Genomic DNA, 23,046 nt, shown 5'->3' with positions numbered 1-23,046 from the left:
AAATAGGGGTGTTTCTGTTAGTTTTTGTTTAAAATCCTTTTCTGTAAAAGGTTTTATTTCTAAAACAACAAATGTGACCAGTAGTACAATATATATGGCTCTCATAGTCATAAAAACATCATTAGCATTTTGGACATTTAGGGTCATTATGCTCAGTATGCTCTTGTGAATAGGATCTTTAGTGGAAAATACCTGCACATCAATTTAAAACATTCCCAAAGGAAATTCTCTGAAAATTCTGGTTTCTCAGGCATCACAAAAAGATGCTGAACTGATAACCATGACAGGCAGATTAGATTGCTATCACATTGCTTAAAATTGCCCTCTTCCCAGATGCTTATTTCCAAACTTTTTTTTTTTTATAACTGTTTCTTTTTATACATTTGTGGCTTGATCTAAAGCTTTGCTTTAGTCTAATGCCCAGTGACTTTAAAGGGCATTGGATCAGATTCTTCCTGAGAACTTCTCAGTCCTTGTTTCAGCCTTTGACTGTGGGACCAGGCCTCAGGCTCTCAGTTTTCTTTCTTGAACTTTCCCAACAGAGTGTCTTTTGTGCTCTGTCAAACAATGAAAGACGCTTTTGATTGGCTTAAGTCCACTAGTACAAATCTGAGATATTGATGATGCTTATTTCTGCTTTCTGTTAGAATGACTTTAGAGAGGGGGGAAAATGGAATTGGATCTCTCCCTCACCCCCGCAAAAAGGTTTGTTTGTTTGTTTGTTCAAATTGTCCCTTGATCAAGGCATGTTATCAGTCATCCTTCAAGGATGAATTTGAGAAAAGCTTTAGCAAGAAAACAATATCACAGTCTTATCTGTCAACACTGAACAGAGGAACAGAATGTCTGGCTGTGTGTAATCTTGCCATAATATGTGCATATGCAATTGATATGTACCTTCTGTCAATAAAGCACTGATATACCAAATTAATTTTTTATGCCAAACTCTATCTATTACAGTGTCAGCAGACTAGGATAAAAAAAAATTGAGCAAATAAGAAACCTAGATTTAAACATTCTATCCTGCAAAGACTCAGCAAAAAGAGGGACTGATGCTTCCAAACATTAAATATTACTACAAAGTCAGCCACCTTAGAAACATGGTGTACTGGATAACACCAACTCATAGTAAGCATTGAGTAAAAATAGAGCAGATGTACTATCCAGAAAACTTAACATATTACTGTGTCTAAAGAAATCTTTCAGACTAAACTGTATATGTAATCCCTCCTTTATGAAAACTGCAGTGAAAACCTGGGATGACACATATAAGAAATTAAGCTCTTATTTCATCACCTTTAGCACCTATGCATAATTATATTAAATTTAACCTTAATAATGTATTAGAAAACTTTACTATCCAGGAATATATTGGTATAATACATTTTGAACAATTAAAAAAAAATTAGATCTTTTGAAAAAATACAGTGACATTAAAAATGACATTAAATCCCATTTTTTAAATATTTGCAATTCAGACACTTTGCAACACACTCCCAAAGAAAGATAAATGTCAGTAGAAAGCTGTCAGAATTTGAGAAAATATTGGTCATGCCTATGAAACATACAGGCCTATTCTCTATATTATATAAAGCAATTTTGAATAACCATATAGAAGGAAAAACACTATTTATGACAAGGTGACCTAACAATATTGGGTCAGAAATTAATGCTGAAGAATGGGAAGCCATCTGGAACAGTGGTTCTCACATATCCATTTATATTCATAAAAGAAAACTATTTTAAAATCTTGTATTAAAGGTATCCTATCCCACTTAAAATGAAATGCATTTATAATTTAGGAACAGGCAAATGTCAGAGGGAGTGTGGTGAGCTGGGAGGATTGTACTGCATGTAGTGGACATATTTCAGAGTTAAATTGTTCTGGAAGAAGGTTGGAGACATAGTGAGGAAAATAATGGGATGCCAATTATCTCCTTAAGCTAAGTACAGGCACTCAAAAAGCTCAAGGCTGAATTGATTCAATCTTCCCAGGTTTGTCTAAACTGTGTAGATTGAACTGATAAGCAAGTGAATAGACTCTCACTTTTGATCCTGGAAATGCAGCCACATGCCTGCACTGGCCCACGCCACAAGCCAGGGGGTGCTCGAGCATGCCTTCCTGATTGGCTGGGGCAGAAAGTTTGGGCCAAGGCTAGCACACCCATCCTGCAAGAAGGGGGTTGCTGGGGAGGTGCAAAGCATCCTGGGATACTGGGGGACTGTGAGTTAACTTGAATCTAGGGGAGAGGATCTGGGACAGAAGTTTCATAAATTGATTTAACCTAAATCAGTTAAGTCTGATACTCCACCTATCCAGGTTTATCTTAAACTGGTTTTAGTGATTTTGAAAGTGGTTCATGTGCACTGAACTTCTGTTACGTTACAGATTTGAACTGGCTTCCTGTCACTTATACCAGTTTATGTGTAATTTCTGTCCCTATCCTTAGTGTTCCTATTGAACCTTCCTGAGAACTCTGCAACGTGTCATAGGGAATCAGTCAGTCATTTTCTGGTGGCTGCAAGAGTTACAATAGCAAAAGCCTGGAAGAGAAGTGAGACCCCTAAAATTACTGACTGATTTAAACAATTTTGGGAAGTTTTAGTAATGGAAAAGTTGCACTATTAAGTCAGTGTTCTACAGGGGAGCAGGCAAAAACATGTTTTCTTGAAAATCTGTTGGAAATTTTTGGAATTTGCTAAAAATATCTTTTCCTACCTCCAAACCAGAAAATGTGAGCAACATTTTTGAATATTGACATGCAAGTTCTATGAGCGAACACTTCAGAATAAACTTAGACTAAATTAGAGAATTGCAAGCAGAGGGGAGAAGAAGATAATGAGATTTGTTTTACGCAGCATTCTAGGGAAAAGATGGGGGTGAATTATTCTATAAAGATGAAACACGGGGCTTGGAACTGTTAGAGACTGGGGAACAGAGAGAAAGGTAATGTAAAACTTCTGTGGACATCGATTTGAGTTGTGTTAGCACTGTTGATAGAAGATTAATGACTGTGTATATTTTAGGGGATTGGATATGTTTTTAATGTTAAATCTGTTATTTTAAGGGTTAGATTCATTAATAAATAATGTTTTAAAAATAAAGTACTGATACACATTATCTAACATTCAGTTTTCTGCCTGTCAGATTTTATCCGTTTGCTATCCTATGAATAAATATTAGTTTCAGTAATTTAATATGTTTTCATCAATAACTTAAATAATGGTTTCAATAATAATCTCATAATGTACTTGGTGATTTCTGTATTCCTATATGAGGACCATTTAATTAAAAGTCACAAATCTTTAAGAGGGAGGAATAACTACTGGTATCTGTTTCTGGTCAAGTTAAATTACAAACCCATGCTTTAAGTTGGACACCTATACCATGTATAACCTGTGTACACTTTGACAGTGGGTCAAACATCCACAGACAAGTCTATTTTATCTATGAAGAAATCACCTCTGGTCCCCTGCTTTAGCATGAAGAAACAACGAAGAGTGCTGTAAATGGCAAAGCCATGGATTCCAATTTTCAGAAAGTCTCTGTGAATGAACCTATAAGGTTTGTGGGCTCTACTTCTGACTTTGTATGTTGGCTCCTTAATCTGTAGGCACAGTTGTCCATTTGCGTGTTGATGAATAATCATGCACCAGCATGTTTGGAGGCCTGCTAAAAATTCTGGCTATAAATTTCCATTTAGGATAATAACTACTGTATTGATCTTGGGGTGCTTTTAAAACCTTTACTTTGCTCTGGCATTTATCTTTCCATATCCCTGCTGTAAATTTAACTTCTGTGGGTGCATCTACACATGCAATTAGCATGTAGCAATAAACTCCAGTACAGTTCATATTGGAGTTTATTGCTCCTGGGCACTGTGTTTTATATGTGCTCCTGGGATCACAGCACAATGAGCTGAGTTGAATCAGCCCCAGCTAGCTGCAGGCCAGGGGGTGAGCCTGTCAGCCTGAAGCTGCTCTTCCCTGTCTCAACATGCTGCAGAGGGGCAGGCTGGGCACAAGGATGCTAAAGTGTGTGGGGCAGGCAGACCTCACACTGAGGCACCCTCATGCCCCAGCCAGCCCTGGTCACCATCTACATGTGTGTTTTGGCAGACTAAATAACTCCGCTGTAGGATAGTACTTGTCCCAGACAGTATTATCCTACAGTGGGGTTAATTAATTTACTGCACCATAATAGGGGCATAAGTGTAGAAGGTGATGCTTTTATTGTGGCACTAATTAGCCAACTCCACAGTAAAGTGCATGTGCAGATGTACTATGTAAGTGGTAAATATTTAGATTTTAATGCCTCCCCCTCCCCCCACACATATAACAGTTGTGGTCCAGAGCTGATAACATTGAACACACTTTATGATCTTTCTATTTCTAGAAAGGAATGGAGCCATCTGCCTCATATGTATTGGTATCAATGGTAAGTTGCATTGCATTGTAGCTGCTCACCATGCCCTGGCCTGTTTAGCTCATTCCTTGAGTCATGTTGGGTTGTTCTTTTAGGGCACGGGTGGGCAATTATTTCGGGCGGAGGGCTGCTTACCAAGTTGTGGCAAGCTGTCAAGGGCCACATGGTAGCCCCACCCCTTGACAAGTGCCCCACCCCTTGACAGGAGCCCTGCCCCCTGGTCACCATCTTGGGATTAATATCCCAATGTCTTGGGACCAATGTCCCAGGGCCAGCACCGGTGGGGCCCAGAGTGGGATGCTAGTTGGCAGGGGTCTGCAAAGCCGGCTTGGACTGCACCAGCAGAGAGAGGGGGGAGCTGGCCCAGTTCCATAGAGCCCCTGCCAGCCAGGACCCTGTACCCCTGCTGCCCTGCTGGCCCTGGCCCTGGGGCATGGGTGCAGGCTGTGCTCCCACACCTGCTCACTTCCAGTGCCCCCCTAGCCCCATGGTACAGGTTGGGGGCGGTGTGCAGCCCCGACCCCCTACTCGCCGGCAGGGAGCTGGAGCTGAGTAAAGGGGAAAGGTGGCTCCTCACCCGCCCCATGGCTGGCGCTCCCTGCTGCAGCTGCTCGCAGCCAGTGCAGGGCTGTCCTGAGCAGTGCAGGGTGCTGGCCACAGGGCAGGGGAGGGGTCGCTTCCTCCCCTGCCCCCTATGCTCAGCATCATCTTGTAATTTGCCCCTGCTGCCAGTCTGGGCCCTGTGCCAGTTCTGGGCTCACCTGTTGGGGCTGCACCACAGTGGCAGCAGCTGTGGCCTTCCCCACTTGCCATGCCAGGCAGTGTTTGCTGCTGCCGCCTGCCTGGCGCTTGCACGCTGGGCACCACAGAGGTGGCGGTAGCAAACGCTGCCTAGTGCGGCAAGCATAGGGCCACAGCAGCTGCCGCCACAGCACAGCCCTGATGGGTGAGTTCACAGCCGGTGCAGAGCCCAGGCTGGCAGCAGGGCCGGGTTACAAGCTAGTACTATGTGGGAAAAGTGGCCTCGCCCCGTGGCTGGCACCCCATGCTGCAGCTGCTCACAGCCCGCATGGGGCTGCCTATGCCTACTCAGGACAACCCCGCGCAGGCTGCAACAGGGAGCTCTGGGCATGGGGCGGGGGAGGAACCGCTTTTCCCCTGCGCTCCACACCAGCTCCTTCCCTGCCCTTCCCCCATCCCTTACCTGAGGTTCTGGCGCCAGGGCAGACGTAGTCCCAGGCAAGAAGCCCTGCCTGGGGCTTCTGGTTGCGGGGGCAGGGCCAGGCAGGCCCTGCTGTTGAAGGAGCCCTCCAGGGCTTCCTGTGGGTCCTACTGCCCTTGGTTCCTGTCAAGGATAACAGATCAATTTTAATTTTTAAAAATTTTTTAGGGGCCTTGTGGGCCGGATAGAATGGCCTTGCAGGCCAGATCCGGCCCACAGGCCGTATTTTGCCCACCCTTGTTTTACGGGGTCAGGTTTGCTTTTCCTGTATTTTGAATTCTTAATATGTTTTTAGAAATATCAATTTGTTTGAAAGATTTAAGGCTTATAGGTTATATGGCCAGAGAGGACCAATATGGTTAGTAACCTGATCTTGTATAATTTTTTGATTGTACCCTATGACACTGAAATCCTTTCTTTCCAAGACTATTATGAAAAAATGATGCTGCTAATTTCAAAATGATGTGGTAACCCAGGCATTCTGTACTTTTGAGAGGTACCCAAGTGAAACTGTGTACCAGATGTTTTTAGTGCTGTAATGAAACATGTTTTGTACAGAACCATGCTCTGGTGAGTGGCCAGTTTTCCAAGATCACTGTGTTCATCTTACTCTGATCCCATTGAAGCCAGTAGTAAAACTTCCAGTGACTTTAAAGGGAGCACTATTAGAGTTAGGTTCTGCACTGTGAATCTCACCCTTTGAATTTTAAGGGAGAAGATGTTTCTGTTTCGGTCATGTGTTGCTTCCTTTCTTATTTTGTTTGCCTGAGGGATGGGAGCCAAAAGGATAATAAAAGCATTTTATGCTAGGGTTAAATCCTGCCTGGGGCAATGCAGGTGCATAAGGAACAGGATGAATGGACACAACTTTTATAGAAGGTACTAGCCAAGCTGCACATAATAGCTGAAATTCACCCAGAGTTAAAAAGCATTGTACATGGAGCTAAGAAAGAGCTTTGGTAAATAGAATTCATACCATCAACTCTTACTTCTCTGAAATTCCATAACAGCTGTCTGTGCTGGAAGAGCTGATAGTCCCTGAAATTTCTACTATAAAAAATGGCCAGGATTTTTCTCTGAGTGATTTTGAGTGCATCTATATTAGGATGCCATTTAAGGCATTAATTAAAATGAATTAAAAGATCCCTTAATAGTGTTTCAAGTTCAGCACTAACTATTGGAAGCATCCAAAATCACTTATTGCTTTTGAAAAGATTGGCGAGCGCTCTTGTCTGTGACTTAACATGGAGCAGAATCTGGTGAATTGTCTCATAGTGTGACTGAGTGGCATTTCTTATTATGTTACGTGCTGCAGCATTTAGAGGAAAGCAATGAGAGTCATAATTTCACCATTTCTTACATATAATTTCCATATGCCCCAACATTCCAAGTGGACATGTGCCAAGTGTAGTCTACATATGTTTATATACTGTATATACCTTACCAGTGGGAAATAAAAAACATTAGTAAATCATAGTATTTTTATAACTACACTAATATTAAAAAGGTACCTGTTAGTTGACCTGTAGCCACCTGGACTGGTTTGATATAAATATAATAAGCAGCCCATGGATAGTGGCTGTTGCTATCTTTTCATTGGTAGGGAGTAAATAGAACTTAGGAGAGTTGATTATACAACTCCATTCACGTACGCCATGCTCTTAATTCTGTTCAAACTAATGTGATGACCCCGTATCAGGCAACAAAGACATAATTTCCACTGGGTAATTCTGTAATGGTCCTGTGCCCTCTGTCCATTACCTGCTGGAACATTGGCTTTACTTTGCCATTTGTATGTCATGTTCATTTTTACTGTGTGAAAACAGATAATTTACTTCTTCCACCATGGTGTATGTAGTCATAATTTTGCCTATCTTACACTTCTTTCTCTCTGTATTTGTGTACACCCATTCTGTGTGCACCTAGCTGTAGTTAGATAGAAATAAAAATGTAGTTTCACCCAGTATGTGAGGCCATTTATATTGTGCGTCTCCAAGGCTCCAGTGCAGGCTCTTTTGTTCTTTCACATGAACTGCTGGATCATGGGGTTCATCTAGTCTTCTCCTTTCTCTGACAGCATCTAGTAGCATCTGACTTAGGAAGTGGGAGACCCTTCTATTAGATGAGCAGGGAGTAACTTGCCTGTAGTGGAGGTTTTCTCCATAACTCCTGTTTGTTCATGCTTACTGAGCCTGAGGTTTCCTATTCTTTGTCTTGTTTCATTTTAACTGTGGGCATTGTCATTATGCAAGGGTGTTGTGCTTAACTTCAATGATACCTTGCTACAGTAAGTTTTTGGGTTAATTATGTAGTGTCAACACTTGCTTGCTTTCATTTCCCTTAAATATGTTCCCTTGCTCATGTATTAACAAGAAAATAAATAAACAAAAGGCAAGGCAGGGTGGCATTTGTAGATGGTTTAATATTTTCTAAACTATGTTAACTGATTCACATCACACAGTTCGAATCAAATTTAAATTCAAATTAAGGGTTAATAGATGATCATCATTGACAACCCCTTAACAGACCGAATTCTCAGCCTGTGTGTGTGTTTGACCTTATGCTGTTGGTAGTAATTAGGAGGGGATAAGAAGCCTGTATAAGCACAGCTACATTGTTGCAGTTATTTAAAGTGCTGTGCAATTGACCTGATTCTTAAGTCACCCTGAGGTGGAGGTGTTGTAGGTAGGCACATTTGACTTTATAAAGGTGTTACTTTGTGCCCAGATAGGCTCTGCTGTGTTGCAAAAACCCAACTGAGTTTCCCTTGAGGGGATTAATATTTGCAGTTCTTATCTGTGTATCTGAGTTCCTAAAGACTGTTAAGCAATGCAGTATATACATGTTAATTAATATAGTTTAATTTGCCTACTTCAGACTGCTCTAGCCTGCATTATCTTTTAATCCTCATTAAATAAGGGTTAGTTAATTCAGACTGGAGCCAAATTTAATTTGGTCTACAGATGTCCACATGTGTATAGTGATGGCTGTAGTTCAGATTAAACCTGGAAAAACATAACTTCTATAAATGCTCTTAGAGACTATCTTGTTCAGAGAGGCATGAACTTCCGTAGGCAACAACCTAATTTGTCAGATGCTATGAATAGGTATGTCTTGCTTTCGTTCTCTGTCATACACATTATTTGTATCCTGTTAGTATGTTCTTCTTAGCTTCTCACTGTATGGAAAATTTGATCATTTTGGTTACACATGTCTGTTCGTCTCTTTCTGCCAAACTTGCTTGAAAATGGGAGGGAGCAGGCATGTAAAGAAAGGTATAATATTTTCAGTGTTTTTTCCTTCTCCCTTTTGCTATCATAGTAGCACATTAGTAGGTCAGACTGATGCTATGTGTGAGGGGGCCAGGACCCCGCGGGGCCCGGCCCGAGAGAAGAACCCCGGAGTTCCGCCCCGTTTCCGGGCCAGGACCCGGAAACCCGGCGGGGAACTTAATGTTTGCCGGAACCTGAACCGCGCCGGCGCGGGACCGGCGCGGGAGGATAAAAAGGAAACGCTTACCCGCAGAGGGGGACGGAGGCTCCACCCGGAGCCTACTCCAGGAGCGGCGGAGCCACGTGCAGTGAGGCCGGGAGACACGCGGCGGGAGTCGGCGGCAGCGGAGCCAGGAGCCGCGGATCCGCGGACGGTGAGTCGGGGAGCGGCAGAGCCGGGAGCCTCGCGGCGGGGGCCGGCGGCGGCGCGGCCGACAGCGGCAGAGCCGGGAGCACCGCGGCAGGGGCCGGCAGCGGAGCAGCCGGCAGAGGCGGAGCTGGGAGCCCCGCAGCAGGGGCCGGCCGCGGAGCAGCCGGCGGAGACGGAGCCGGGAGCCGCGCGGCGAGAGACAGCAGCGGCGTCCCGGAGGGCGGTGAAGCCCCACACGGCCCTAGAGGGACCAGTGACGCAGGAAACTGCGGAACCAGCGACGGCCGGAGGCCGCGACGACCTGAAGGTAACACAGACCCCGGGGGCAACCGGGAAGGGGGCCACCGACGGGGGAACCCTTCTACAGAGACTTCGGGACACGTGGTCGCGCAGGACGACCCGCGGGCGGGGAAGGCCGGCCGTGGAAAACCCGCTTGGCGGGAGACTTACGTACGGGGGTTGGGATAACCCCAGACCTTAGGAGCCAGCGGCACCAGGGGGACTAGGTGCCGCGGGAACACCGGTGAGGGTCCGGCCGGGGGAGGGACCCCCCCTTTCCCGCCGGACTGGGACTCTACCAAGGGAGCCCCTCACGGAGGCTCATCCCGGAGGACCGGGCGAGGGTGTAGGGGAGGAGGAGCCCTCAGGACCCCTGGACTTTGGAGGTACCGTACCCCACGTGGACCGCCAGCTTCCCGGCACGGGTGAACCCCATATTTTCCATCAAGTCGTGGCAGGCGAGAGCGGCGAAGCGGGACGGTCCACCGAGTACCCCTCCTCTCCAGGGGACATCCGGGGTTCGGGGTCCCACGGTACGTGGTACACCCCCAACCCTTACACTATGTATTTAAGAAAGTTGCCCACAGTGACACCCATGTCTTTCCCCTAATTGGTTATTTAGAACCCAGCACTGTGAATGAGTAGTTTAAAATATTCTTTCCAATTTCTTCTCTTCCATGTGCTTCCCTCCAGCTATGCTACCTTGGAGCAGGCAGTCAGTGTACTGCATGCCAGTTGGGAGTGCAGGAGGAGCTGTTTCATGCGATGTATCCTGGATGCATCACAGAGGGACACATTGGTGTGCTATCATTAATGACAGCAAGAACTTTGAAATTGGCTGTGCTGTCATTCTGTGTTGCAGCACAAAATCTCTTTACCTCTCATCAACAGTCTCTGTTCTGTCTCTTCATCTCTGTCCTGGTTATTTTACTGAACTTAACACAGTTGCTGTTGTGACAAAAAGCAGACTCTTGGCACAACCACGATTGCGAAGTAGGGAGAAGCCTGGCAACTTTCACACAAATCTGCTATAATTAAAGCTTCCGGTCTGGGATTTAAATTTCATCTTGCTGCTAAGAGCCTGATATGTGTTTTAGTTTTCAGACTGAAAGGAGAGGGAATCAAATGCCTGTGAAAGCAAAGCCTTGGTACCACTGGCTACCAGCAGGCCTGGGACAGGCAGGTGTTTTTCAAGTCCCTTCACTGAACTGAAAAAATAGTCAGCCCTAGAAAGCTAGGGACAGAAGTTACACATAAACTGGTTCAAGTAATCAGAAACTGGTTTAAACGTGTAATAGAACAGAAGCTCAGCACACATAAACCACTTTCAAAATGGCTGAAACTGTAGTAGTATCAGACCTAACTGATTTGGGTCCAACTAGTTTATGGAACTTCTATCCCAGACCCCTTCCTGGTTCAAGTTAAATCAGAGTCCCCCAGCATCCCAGCATTCTCTGCAGCTTTGGGCTGTGCTCTCTGCTCCAGTGGAGCAGGGCTGTCCCTGCTCCCAGCTGCCAGGAGGGACTTTTCCATCCTCAGCAGCCAGGAGCAGGGTGGATTTCCCCACCTCACCCCCTTCTTGGCTAGGGAATCAACCCAGCTTCCAGCTGGGGCAGAGGAGTAAAGCCCCCACTGCCAGCTTCCCCCCTCCACTGAGCATGGCTGGCCATTTGCCCCCCTCCCCCCACTCCACTGTAGGTGGGTTCCCCACTTCCCTAACACTGAGGAAACCTCAGCTGGGGTCCAGTGACAGGTGAAGGGAAGGGTTTCTCCCCAAGCCGCCTCAGTCGGCCCAGGCTGAGGAGCAGGCATATCTAGGGGGACCAGCTCTGGGCACAGCGCGAGAGGGAGAAACACCTCACTAGGGGCTTCCTGCTTCCCCCTTCCTCAGCACTAGGGAGACCCCGGCTGTAGGTGTGGTGGCGGGGTTCCCCTCACACTCCTTCCTCAGCTGTCGGAGGCTAGAGAGGGGGATGGTTGGGGAAATCTCACATCTCCTGGCTTTCTGCTCTGGCTGTCAGGCTGGAAGGTGAGTTCTAGTGCACCTGGCTCCTGGTATGGGCCACTGCAGGGGTCTGGCTCCCTTTCACTTTTGAAAAGCAAATTTGAGTTCACTTTCTTATTGGTTCAGTCTAAGCAGTTTACAGAAACCTACAAAGATTGAATCAATTTAGCCTTGGGCTTTTTGACTGTCTGTCCCTAACCGATATGTGTTGAAACTGCCAGCTGGTTTAAAGCCAGTCTCACTAGTGACTGGGAGGGGTATAGCAAATTCATCCTCAATTGAATGCCAGATGTAACCCAAAACTGAGACTGCAGATGGTGTGTTAACCCTCTCTATGACCTGGGTACAGAAATATGGGGCTAGTTCCAAGTACTCCCACAACCCTGTCCTGTAAAAAGCAGCATTCTCCCATCTCATCAAACCCTCCCACCATAATGAGAAGAGAATGACCCAGATGCCAAACCTCTCCCTCCACCTGGCCCAGGTCTTGCATTGCTCCCTAACCAAGGCTTCCCGTCTGATCAATAGTAGGGTCACTTGAGAAATGGTTGCAGGATATGGGAGTCCATAATTATTGCATGAGCACAGTCTGGCTCCTTCCAAATGTCCTGAGCTCCAAAGCAACAAACACTTACAATGTCCTCTCTAAAATACCAAATTGCTCCATTTTCCTGATCCAGCTGAGTGCATCTGTGTGTGACTGGAACTTTTTCCAGTGCTGCTTCTGCACCAGCATGCTTTAAAGGGCAGTCACCTCTGCAGTCCACAGCACAGACAGTGACAGGGGGGAATTAAGGAGGCATAAGATCTGTTCTCAGGAAGTCTACCTTAGAGAACCTCTCCCAGCAGGGAGCATGTTACTGTTTGATTCATTAATCCCTGCAAGCGGAGGGAGAATGGACCGTGGTGAACAGCACTGTAATGTAGAGCACAGACCTCTTTAATCTGCCTGTTTGGAGATGACAGAGCGTCTGTCCCCTGCTCTATAAGATTGGAGGGTAGCTCATTGTCCCTATGCACATACTCTTTAGTCTCTCTGTTGAGAGGGTTTGCACAGGTGTCGGTGCGATATGGAAACTCAGGGCTCCTCCAAAACCAATTATGAACAGTTCTTAAGATGGTTTCCAGGCTCCGTTCTGCTTATGTTGCCTTTTTGTAAATGAAGCAAAACTATTTCCAAAGCATCACTGAAGAATGTTTTAGGACATAAGATATGCTGTTCTTTTAGCCTGTGTTTCTGGAGAGAACTCTTCATTTGGGCTCTTTGCCAAGCTCACCCAGATCATGATACATGGTTCGCTGAGCAGGCTTGCTGGTTTTCAGAAGCTGATTTATGGGAATAGGTGAAGGGTGGTGAAATGTGAAGAGGTGTCACTTTCAGGGAATTTCTGTTCTCTTCTGCTCAGCAAACTATAGCAAGGAAATGCTTGGAATAATGTCATACTGGACATGTACAGGCAACCTCCTAGCTAGCCTTCATGTTTCCTGTGTCAAGAGATGGCTTTAGGCAGAGATGGAAGCCAACCATCAGGAAGGCAGTATGACTCCCAACAGAGGTCACTTTAGCTTGACTTCTGCTCCATGCACTCTTTCCTGAGGTTGGGTCTTGACAGTGTGTGTTAATATAAACATGCATACCAAGGGTTGTGGGGCTGAACTGTACCTTACAAGATCTGTGCACTGAAGGGGCTGTGTAGGCCCTCTTCTGCTCATGTACACCTGTAAGGATGATGGACAAAGAGAGTGTTTAGATGTGCAGCATCATTCAGCCAGCTGCTGGCGCTCGGAGTGAATTCAGGGTCAGAGTACCTTGGAAGCAGAGAGGGGAGCATTTCTGCCTGCATTTGGGCATGTTGTGTGAGTTTAGGGCTGTGATCTTCCCAGACCCCTGACTCTCCTTTTTTGTTTCTGTCTTGCCTCTCCCCACTCTGTAACCTCTGTGGATTCAGTGGGTAGGGAAGGAAGAGGGGTGAAAAGCAGGGCAGAGTGTAGCTGGGGAGTTTTCCCACTGTGTCCTTTTTGCACAGAGGGAAATACAGGAGCCTTATTTTTCACTCCAACAGAACTGCCATTGACAATAAGAGCTTTGTCTCACTGGGTGAGAAATTAGATTCAACCCTATCATGTTTAGAACTGCTCACTCAAGCTCTCACTAGCTTCTCGCCTCAATTAAAGAAAGAGATCAGGAAAATAGAAAGATGAAGGAAGGGCTCATTGTACATGGTCTGAAACATGTTCTGCTCTCTTCTAATGTGAGACATGGAGGAGAGTGTCATATACCATCAGATTTGGCACCTGTATCGTGGTCTGCATTCCTCTGCTACTGAGACACAGTACCGTCTACTGAGACATGCACCAAGAACTAGGATTGCTTCAGCTTCCCATTTACTACTGGCTGATGTGAATGGATTGTAGACTGCACATGTAAACAAAAAATCAAATTGTTGTGTAAGCAAGTACTACAGAAGCATAGTGCATTTCCTGAGGATTTCTGGCCATTTAGGAGGGATTGATTTCCTGAGGAATATATAGCCCAGGGCCATCAGTTCTACCTGGCCAGTTGCAATTCCCAGCCAAGGCCCTGTACTTAGGTTTTAATAATAGTGTGTGTGTGTGGCCAGATTTTCAGCTGATGTAACATGAAGCCAGTGGAACTATCCTCTATACCCTTAGAGGATCCAGCTGTAAGTTTTGTGCTTGTTAGTCTTTATCTGAAAATAGCAGTTTATGCATCATGTCACTGAAGTCAGAGGTTAATGTGTCATGCCGATGTCAATGTGTAATGTCACTGCCATGATCATACACATACAGTATAAATAAAGGGCTTCACCTATGTGACATTAGGTATGTCTGGCAGGCACAGGTGACATCACTGACATCAATGATGTTGATCTGTTTTTAACCACCTCTACTGATTTTGCTTATATCTGTTGTGCGTGTATAACATCACAGATGCCCATGGTGCTCAGGTGAATGGGGTATCTGTTGTCAGCAGAATGTCCTTATATATAAGTTATAAGTTATATAACTATATATAACTATGTCCTTATATATACACATAGTGGTATATGTACAGAGTGTCATTAGTGTTGGTGAGGTGTGTGTGTTACATTACTGATAGATGCTGTGTGTATGCCATTTGGATCAGTGGTGTGGTATTGTATGCATCTAAGAGCAACAAGTTAGGGAGCAAACTCCATGATAATCAAACTCTTGTTATTATGAGAAAGATGAATTGTCAATGTCCCATTTACAAGGCACCAGCTGGTGGGGAGATCCAGGAGCATGCTGTTGAAATATGGTTGGTAATGGGGAAGACAGATGCCTACGATTTGCAAAGAGGAGGGAGAGACAATGGGACCTTCTGCTTGCAACTGAGGGAATGGCCAGCTACTTCTAAGGCTGGGTAAAGAAAGGGAAAGGGAGAGAGGCCCACTGCTTGTTAGAGAGGAAGTGGAGGAGGGAGGGAGAGAGGCCAGCTGCTTGCATAGAAAGAGAGAGATATTTGCTGCTCTTAAGGGGGGGAATGGAAGATCCAGCAGTGCACTGCTTGCATGGTGTGGGTAGAAAGGGGCAATATGGCGTATACAATTAATCAAAACCAGGAGTTTACAGCTTTTGGGTAATCGTCATGTTCTGACCTTGCTTCCATTCTAATATGGAATAAAATCAACTCTTGACATTTTCTGCAGAACTAGAAATTCCATAAACTTTCATTTTGGAAATACTTACACACTGTAATTCTGAAATGAACTGTGCCTGGCGGAGCCCTATCAGGCTGATGGGATTCTTCTAAGTTTCCCTGATGCCTACTATTAGATAGCTGGGGTGAAACTGTCAGTGTGACTGGGATGCCTCAGAGCTTTATACCCTGCCTGTGACTCATCTAAGGTTCATCCATCAAATTTTGCAAGTTTGACAAATCAGCATTTTCTGATAAAAATGCATTTCAGTGAAAAACTAATCTGCTTGGAGGTTCTCTGAGCTGTTGGCTACTGACAGATGTGGTTCTGGTTTGTGTGTGAACCAACCAGCTAGGGTCAGTTACATTCCCCTGTAATTTTTAGTAAATGTTATATGTGGCAGACTCAAATAGCACATTGCAAGTCATGAATCAACTTCCTTTTTTTGAGAAATTTTATCCATTGCTCCAGGAGGTAACGTGCCTTTTCAAATGTGGACAGATTGTACACTTTCAGGTAAGGCACTCTCTGAATAATGGACAGGGTACATCAGTGATGTCTTATAAATGCATTCGTTATACTACAGACTTTGGCAGCTTTGGAGCAAATGGTCTGGCTGGCCAGGGAACAAGGTGATTACTTTGTCATTTCTTGCTGGAGACTTGCTGGCCAAGGTGAAGCTGCAGGATGTTTGCTGTTGCTCTGAGAAGCAGCAGAATAGTTTGCCTGGTTTTTACTCCTTAGCAAGTCACTTTTTTCTGAAAATGTAGGCATTTTCAAAGTGTCTCATTGTACAAAAATGGAAGACTATAGATTCACTTTTTATTTCTTGATTATCTTTCTTCCTGTCTTATATATCAAATACAAAATATGCACATACATATAAGTAAGTAAGGGGGAGAAAGAAAAAGAAGTTCATGTTCAACTGCATGCTAGAATCTTTCCCCCCATTTTTTTTCAGAAGTATTTTTTGATCACCTGTGTTTCTAAGCTCAAATTGTAGCAGCAGGAATAACAGCAAGTAGTCACCCACCGTACTGATGAGGGCTTCAGAGCTATTGTAGTGTGCAGTACAATTACCTTTTGCTTCATGGAATCAAATCTGTGTGGGTATTTAGTCACTAAAAACTGAGAACCACTAAGTTTATAAATTTTGCTGACATTGACGGCTACTGGAACATCTTTTCTTCAAGTGGTAGAACTCTCTCATTTTAGAAGAAAAGGTCATAAATTCAAACCTGATGTTCTGTGTGTGTGTGTATGTATGCATGTGTGGTTTAGCTGAGTGTGTGTTTAGCTGATAAGCCTAGTACGTGGCTGTACATGGAACTATAAATTATTGCACTCTGTCTGACTATATGCACAGAGTCCAAATAGCAAATGTCACCAGTAACATTTTGTCTCCAAACTGTGAGGAACTGTTTCATAGATTCATAGACATTAGGGCTGGAAGGGATCTCGAAGATCATCAAGTCCAGCCCCTGCCTCAGGGGCAGGAAGTCAGCTATGGTGAAAGGATCCCAGCAAGATAAACATCCATTTTTTTTGATCCAATGGTTTTAATGGTTTGATGAGGACAGCCCAACTCTGCCCAAGAAAAAGTGACTAAACAGCTCTTCAAGAGACCAAAGGCCAGCCTGCTTGGATCAAGATTGCACTTTAGGTCTTACGGTTACTTCTAGTTTCCACTCTTTATTAAATGCAGTCTGAACATAGGCAGCGCTGTATAAATCCAGTGGTTATGCTCGTGAATAGTCACCTATGTAATAAGCAATACCACTGCATGTTGCCTCAATTTCCTGCCAGCACATGGACACTTGCAGTGGTATCATGCTGATTTCTTATTCCATGCACAAAGTAGTCTGAACCTGATGACGATGAACATCCCATATGTAAAAATGATTTTTAAAGAAACAATCATTCTAATTACTCTTACTCTTATTTGTAAATTCCACTGACCCTTTTTGACTGTAACTGAAAAAGCTGGATGTAGCTGTACAGTAAGACATGGAAGCTCATTTTTTGTAGACCGTGTCTGCCAGAGACAAAGTGGGAACCTGAATAAAAAGAAACAAAGATGTAAAACAGAAGGGTGAGCTTGTCTCCCACTAATGGCAAAATGATTATGTTGTTGATCTGCTGTGCGAGCAATTGGACTTGGGGGCTGTGGGTGGGAGCAGGTCAGCTTCTCTGTGATATATCAGGCTGAGTCGCAGCAAAAGACAGAAGGGAAAGTGAGACGGAAATGTTTTCATGTTAAAGGAATGCCCCATTCTGTATCAGTGCTAGACTTCCATGGTGTCTTGGGGGAGATCTTAATGGCAGATGTGCTCATTCTGTTAAAATGTTTACACGTCAGTAATTTTGGACACTTTGAGATACTGACTTTTTTGGGAGCTGTATCTCCAAGTTAAGAGAGAATAATCAAAAGTAGAGAAAGGGGAGATCTGACATGTGAAGTATGCCACTGAAGGGGAATGAGTTCCACATCTCAGAGTACTTCACGACAATTAATCCAAAGGAAGTAACTAATACAATTGGCTACGGAAAAACATAACTTTTAAGTGCTTTAAAAGAGGAGGGGCAGCTGCTAGTCTGGAGTGCACATGAGTTGCTACATTGTAACTGTCTGTGGGTGGGTCTACATAAGAAGTTTACTGCAAACTTGCCTAATTAGCTCCACAGTCAATGTTTTGGCATCTAGATGTGGCTGTATTAGGCTGCAGGAAACTAATAAATTCCGCAGCAGGTTAGTACTTGTAAATACAAGTACTGTCCTGCTGCATAGTTTTTTCATGTGCAGCAATGCATGTGTACATGCTGATGGGGCTGGCTGGGGCATGAGGGTGCTTCAGTGTGGGGGCTGCCTGGCAGCCAGTCCTGCACTGAAACACTCTTGTGCCCCAGCTGCTTCCCCCCCACCCCCAGCACATTGAGCCAAGCTGGAGCAGCCCTGTGCTGGCAGGCTGACCCTCCCAGGCTCTCTGCCAGCCATGGCTGCTCTGACCTGGCTCAGCATATTGTAGTCCTGGGAACACATGTAAGTGCAGTGCCCAGAAGCAATAAACTCCACCATCAAAGTTTATGCATCAAAGTTTATTTCTGCACATTAATATGCTCATGCAGATGCACTCTGTGTGTTCCTGTAGCCATATAATGAGTGAACTACTGCAATTTTGACCTTGAATGAAACCGGGTTAGTTGTGGTGGTTTTGCTATACTTGTATTACTACAAATGCCTGCACGTGTAACAGCTTGTATCTTTTGAGGTTAATACAATTGTTACGTCTATCTGTACCTGATGTATTGGTGGCCTGTAAAACAGAGCATCGGATGGTGAGAGCTTCCTCGTGCTGAATTTGACCTTATTTGTGAATTGATTTCAGCATGATTACTTGAGAAGTCAAGTGCAACTGAGCTTGACTTCATTGGGGTAAGTCATGGAGGAAGGGCTCCATTCCCATAGTGTAAGACCGGTAGATCCTGGCCCAGCATTAGAATACAGGAAGCAAGGGGAGAAAAACACAACCACAACAATTGAATCTGAGCCTGTCTATCTTTTACTAGATAGGCAATGCCACATTAAAGCAAAGTAGTTGTTACAGTGACATTTTTTTGCCATGTAATCAAGGAGAGCTGGTGGCAGTGGTATGCTGTGTTACCAGTCTTTTTTTCTGTTTTGCTTTCCTCTCCCTGCCCCTTTCGCCCCCCACAAAAAAATTACAGCACAAGGAAGAGTTAGAACTAACACTTAAGGATTGCTGTAAAGGGTTTTTATTATAACAAATGACAATAGGAAGTCACCTCTCTTATCCTCATGACAAAAACTGCCAGTTACTTGAACATTTCTTTCTCTCTCTTTTTCTGGTTAAAAGCATCATTTTAATTCTATGTCATGAGAAGGATTGTGGACGGAGTATAATATAATTTTGTTTTTGTGTCTACAGCACTTGACACGGTAGGGTCCTGATCTGTGACTTAGTTGCTTGGGTGCTCTGATAGTGCCATTCATTTTGAAAGGAACATGGAAAAAATTGAACACATAGGACCAGATTTTGCAGAGTCACTATTTTTCTTTTTTATCAAAATGTCTGAATAGTGAATCAGTTAGGAAAAAGGCTGTGGCTGAGAGATGGAACACAGGCTGAGAGATGAAATACGGGTCTCTGGATAATATAATGGTGCCCGAAATTAATAGGACGACATCTCTTCATTTTTAATTGAACTTGAAGTTTGCATTCCTGTTTTGTTTCCATGTAAAGCCCTTTCATGGAAGCACAGAAAGAAGAGAGAGAGAATTGCCACTTCAACAGATGTATTTTTAAAAAGATACTTGGCTCTTGGAATACAGAAGACTTTTATCCTTGTTTAATTGTCTGCAGCCTTACATGAAGTTTTTATTGTAATATTGAAAACCATTCTCAGAAAAGCTGTTCCGAAGCCCATGCAGAATATAGAAAATGTTCTTACCTAAGTGCTTGCTTCTTCAAAGTAAGGAAGCCAATGGAAGTTGATGGTTCAGCATCTCCTGAGGGTGGTCCCTAAATGATTTGAAAGAATGATTAGTTAAAAACTTGTTAAGTTTGCTTGTAAAATATGTCATTTTTTCCTGGCATGTGTTAACTTTGGAAGGAAAGACATGAGTGTAATGTACAGTCCAGTGCAAACCTGTTCCATGGGAGCAGTAGCTGCCAAAAAAAAAAAGCCGGGGGAGGGAGTTGGGGAAGTGGGGAGAATAATAGTTACAGTTTGATGTTACTGTAATACTAACGCTATAAATCTCAGGTACCTCTTCACCTAGAGTACTGTGCTTAGTTCTAGTCACCCTAGTTCCAGAAGTCTGTAGCCAAACTGGACAAATGGCTGATGAGAATGATTAAAGGTCATGGCCAAGCAGCATTGGCAGGATACACAATTTTGACAGTTTAGCCAAGTGAGGGTTGAATTCTGTCTTTACTTGCACTCTTTGCAGCTGTATTGAAGCCAATTTCATTGCAGTCAGTGTCAGTGAATATAAGGGCAGAATTTGGCCTGGAGCCTTATGACAAGTTTTTATGTAAGTATGAGCGCTAAAGCTTTAGGTGAAATAGCTTAACTCTTTGTTTGCCTTGAAGGACCTTAGTGGCTGAGTCCAGATGTCTGTGGCAGTGTGGTATGTGGTGCCACAGACCCATCTGTGACACCACACATTCAGGCATTCCGCACGCTGCTACTTTGCAGTGGAAGTTCGGCGGGGAGATGCAGGGAGGTTGACCTTGGGAGATCCCAGGGTTAAAAAAAAAAAAAAAAAGTGGAAAAAAGGCAGAGCAGTGCATGCTGCCCAAAACCAGAGCCTGGCTGACTGGACCCACACTCTGGTTGCTGGCCAGGCTCCCAGCTGCAGGAGTGCTGTGGCTGTAGCTTCCCTGGCCCCCAGGACCTCAGGTAAGGCTGCTGGGGCCAGCACAATTACAGGCCTCCACCTCCCCTATCCCACCTGGGGTAACACGCAAGGTGCACCACTGCTGCTTGTCCCTGGGGAACCAAACGGCCATGCTCGTCTGGACATGGCCAGTATGTACATTTGTAGCATGTGTTCAGAAAGTAATTTGCAGGTTAGTAATGGATTTGGATAATTAAACTAAGGACAGATGTTTCCCAGAGAGAAACTGGAATGTTTTTAGGTTTATAATGAGCTGTAGCCTTAGTGAATCAGTTTGTTTTCATTTTGAAATTAAGCAGCTGGATAATTTTTATTTTGGCAGCAGGCCATTGCCAGCCAAATTTGTGTTTTTTGATTCTGTAATTTTTTGCTCCAGTGGGAGTTTTACCCAAGTAAGGCCTAAAGAATTTGTCTCCCATTATGAAGCAATATAAACATTCTCAAACTTGATTCCAACTCACTGTTAAGTTAATAGAAAGGGCCTCACTGATTCCAGGGGCCTTTGGATCAGGCTCTTATTGGGCAGGTGTGTTCCTACTGGGAGTGAATACTCTTTTAACTTAATGACATGTAGCCAGGCTTTGTTGTGGCTACTATTTGTTGTGGCACGTTTGGTGTACTCATTGATTTAATTTTTTTACTGCAGCACTGCCAGCAAATTCTTTGAGGAAAAGGTCTCATTGCCTTCAACAGAGAACAAGTTGGAATCAAGTAAGACAGGGTCAAGTGACAAAATAACCACAGTCCAAGTTACTCAATAATCTTTTTTTTAACTTTTTTTTTTAATTGATTAGAACATGGTTGTGTCAATCCTTTGGACCTAATCTTGAGAAGCCTGAAGTAAATGAATTGACAACACATTTAGAACCTTTTAATATTCATGAAGCACAGAGCAGGTACTCTGGAGCAGCAGTTCTCAACTGGGGGTACGCAGCCCTCTAGGGGCCCATGAGCAGGTTTCAAGAGATTAACGGGGGCTGCGGTCAGCTGGGCAGCTCATGCTTGGGCTTAGCCCACTGCCACTGCCAGGTGCACAGAAAAACTCAAACCCAGGAAAGTATGGGTTTCCTCTTGCAGGCTGGTAGCATTTCACCTCTTTCTGGCTAGCATATAGTCTGGTGGTTTGCCTGGTTACCTCTCTCTTGTTGTCATGCTGCCCCAGGTTCAATATCCTGTCCAGAGGTAACCTTCTCCAAAGCACCTGAGTCCTGTTGACATTCAGGGAGATTTTGGTGCTGGAGTGTCTGAGTCGTTTTTGAAAATAGGACTTGAGCTCCTTAGGAGTTTTTAAAAAGTGTTATTCTACATGCATCTATTCAAAATACGTAGTTTTTAGTTATTAAAAAAAAAATACATTAGGAAAAATTACACTTACTTTTTTGCAGAACAGCAAGACCCGTTCTCAGAGCAGCAAGCCTTTAAGTGTTTTACTTTAGAAAATAACCTAAACATTTTGAAACTTTGACCGCAAACAAAACTTGAAACAATTGCTTCCATCTGCGTGGTGAGGAAAACGGCTTAGAAAATAATGTGCAGTGAGTGGATCTGAGTGTCTAAAGAGCTTGAACAGTATTTCTTTCACAATCATACAAAGAAGAGCAATGAAGGAGGAGGAACAAAAGATAAACTGTAAAAGAAGAAGACAATGAGAGTAAGAGAAACTGTCATATGGATTAAGGAGCACTTTCATTTGAGGAGTGGCTGAATAAAACTTTTCTTTCCCATCATAGTGAATTCCCAATTCATGCAGGTTTTATGAAGCAGCTGATGTTCGTTAATTTTTAATGGTGCAGAACTGTGCTACGCAGTCAGTTAAGACTCGGGATTGGAAGCAATTTTCTTACTTAGGTAAAACATCTTTGTGAAAGTCAAGAAGATGAATTCAGGCCTTGGTGGGAAGCTACAAAATCATTCTTAAAATAAATAATTTCAAATGTTAGTTCAACCCAATTAAATGTTTCCATATTGTAGTGGATCATGTCATTATCTGTTATCCATTTTTCATTTCATTGCAGGGCTTGTATTCTAGGTCCTAGATGTTTATTTGAATGCAAATATGACAAACCTCTTTTTGATGAACAGTGTTAACTTGCTTCCTGTGCTTTTGTGCAAAGCTATTCACGTTTCTATTTATGACTGGTATAGAGCAGTTCTTTCTCAAACAGCAACCGATATACACGCATACGTATTTGGATTGTGGATGTGCCTAATGTATTGTATCCATTTGCTAGTCTCTCAATTTCACAAAAAATTGGAAGAAGCTATTTGTTTCTCCCTCAGCAGGTGAAAAAATAGATCTCTTTCTTGACAAACATATAGTGCATATATAAATAATATATTTTATCTGTTGGGTAGATAGTCTGAACA

General features: G+C 43.9%; 1 protein-coding gene and 1 long non-coding RNA gene across 4 annotated transcripts in view; one reads left to right on the top strand and one right to left on the bottom strand.

Annotated features, from left to right (window-relative positions):
• Positions 1 to 23,046, top strand: part of DENND2B (DENN domain containing 2B) — a 303,230-nt gene that overhangs the window by 64,757 nt on the left and 215,427 nt on the right. The gene's annotated exons all lie outside the window — the stretch shown is intronic.
• LOC149871510 (uncharacterized) lies at positions 16,996 to 22,223 on the bottom strand. Its single transcript, XR_016440534.1, has 3 exons — positions 22,055 to 22,223; positions 19,728 to 19,798; positions 16,996 to 17,314 (listed from the first exon to the last, which is right to left on the bottom strand). It is a non-coding gene; the product is annotated as an uncharacterized LOC149871510 (long non-coding RNA).

The sequence above is a fragment of the Crocodylus siamensis genome, chromosome 2 (assembly GCF_052110815.1).
Source record: "Crocodylus siamensis isolate JL-2025a chromosome 2, ASM5211081v1, whole genome shotgun sequence".
Taxonomy (NCBI): domain Eukaryota; kingdom Metazoa; phylum Chordata; order Crocodylia; family Crocodylidae; genus Crocodylus; species Crocodylus siamensis.
Note: the sequence above shows the minus strand (reverse complement) of the source record. Positions and strands in the feature narration are given on the sequence as shown.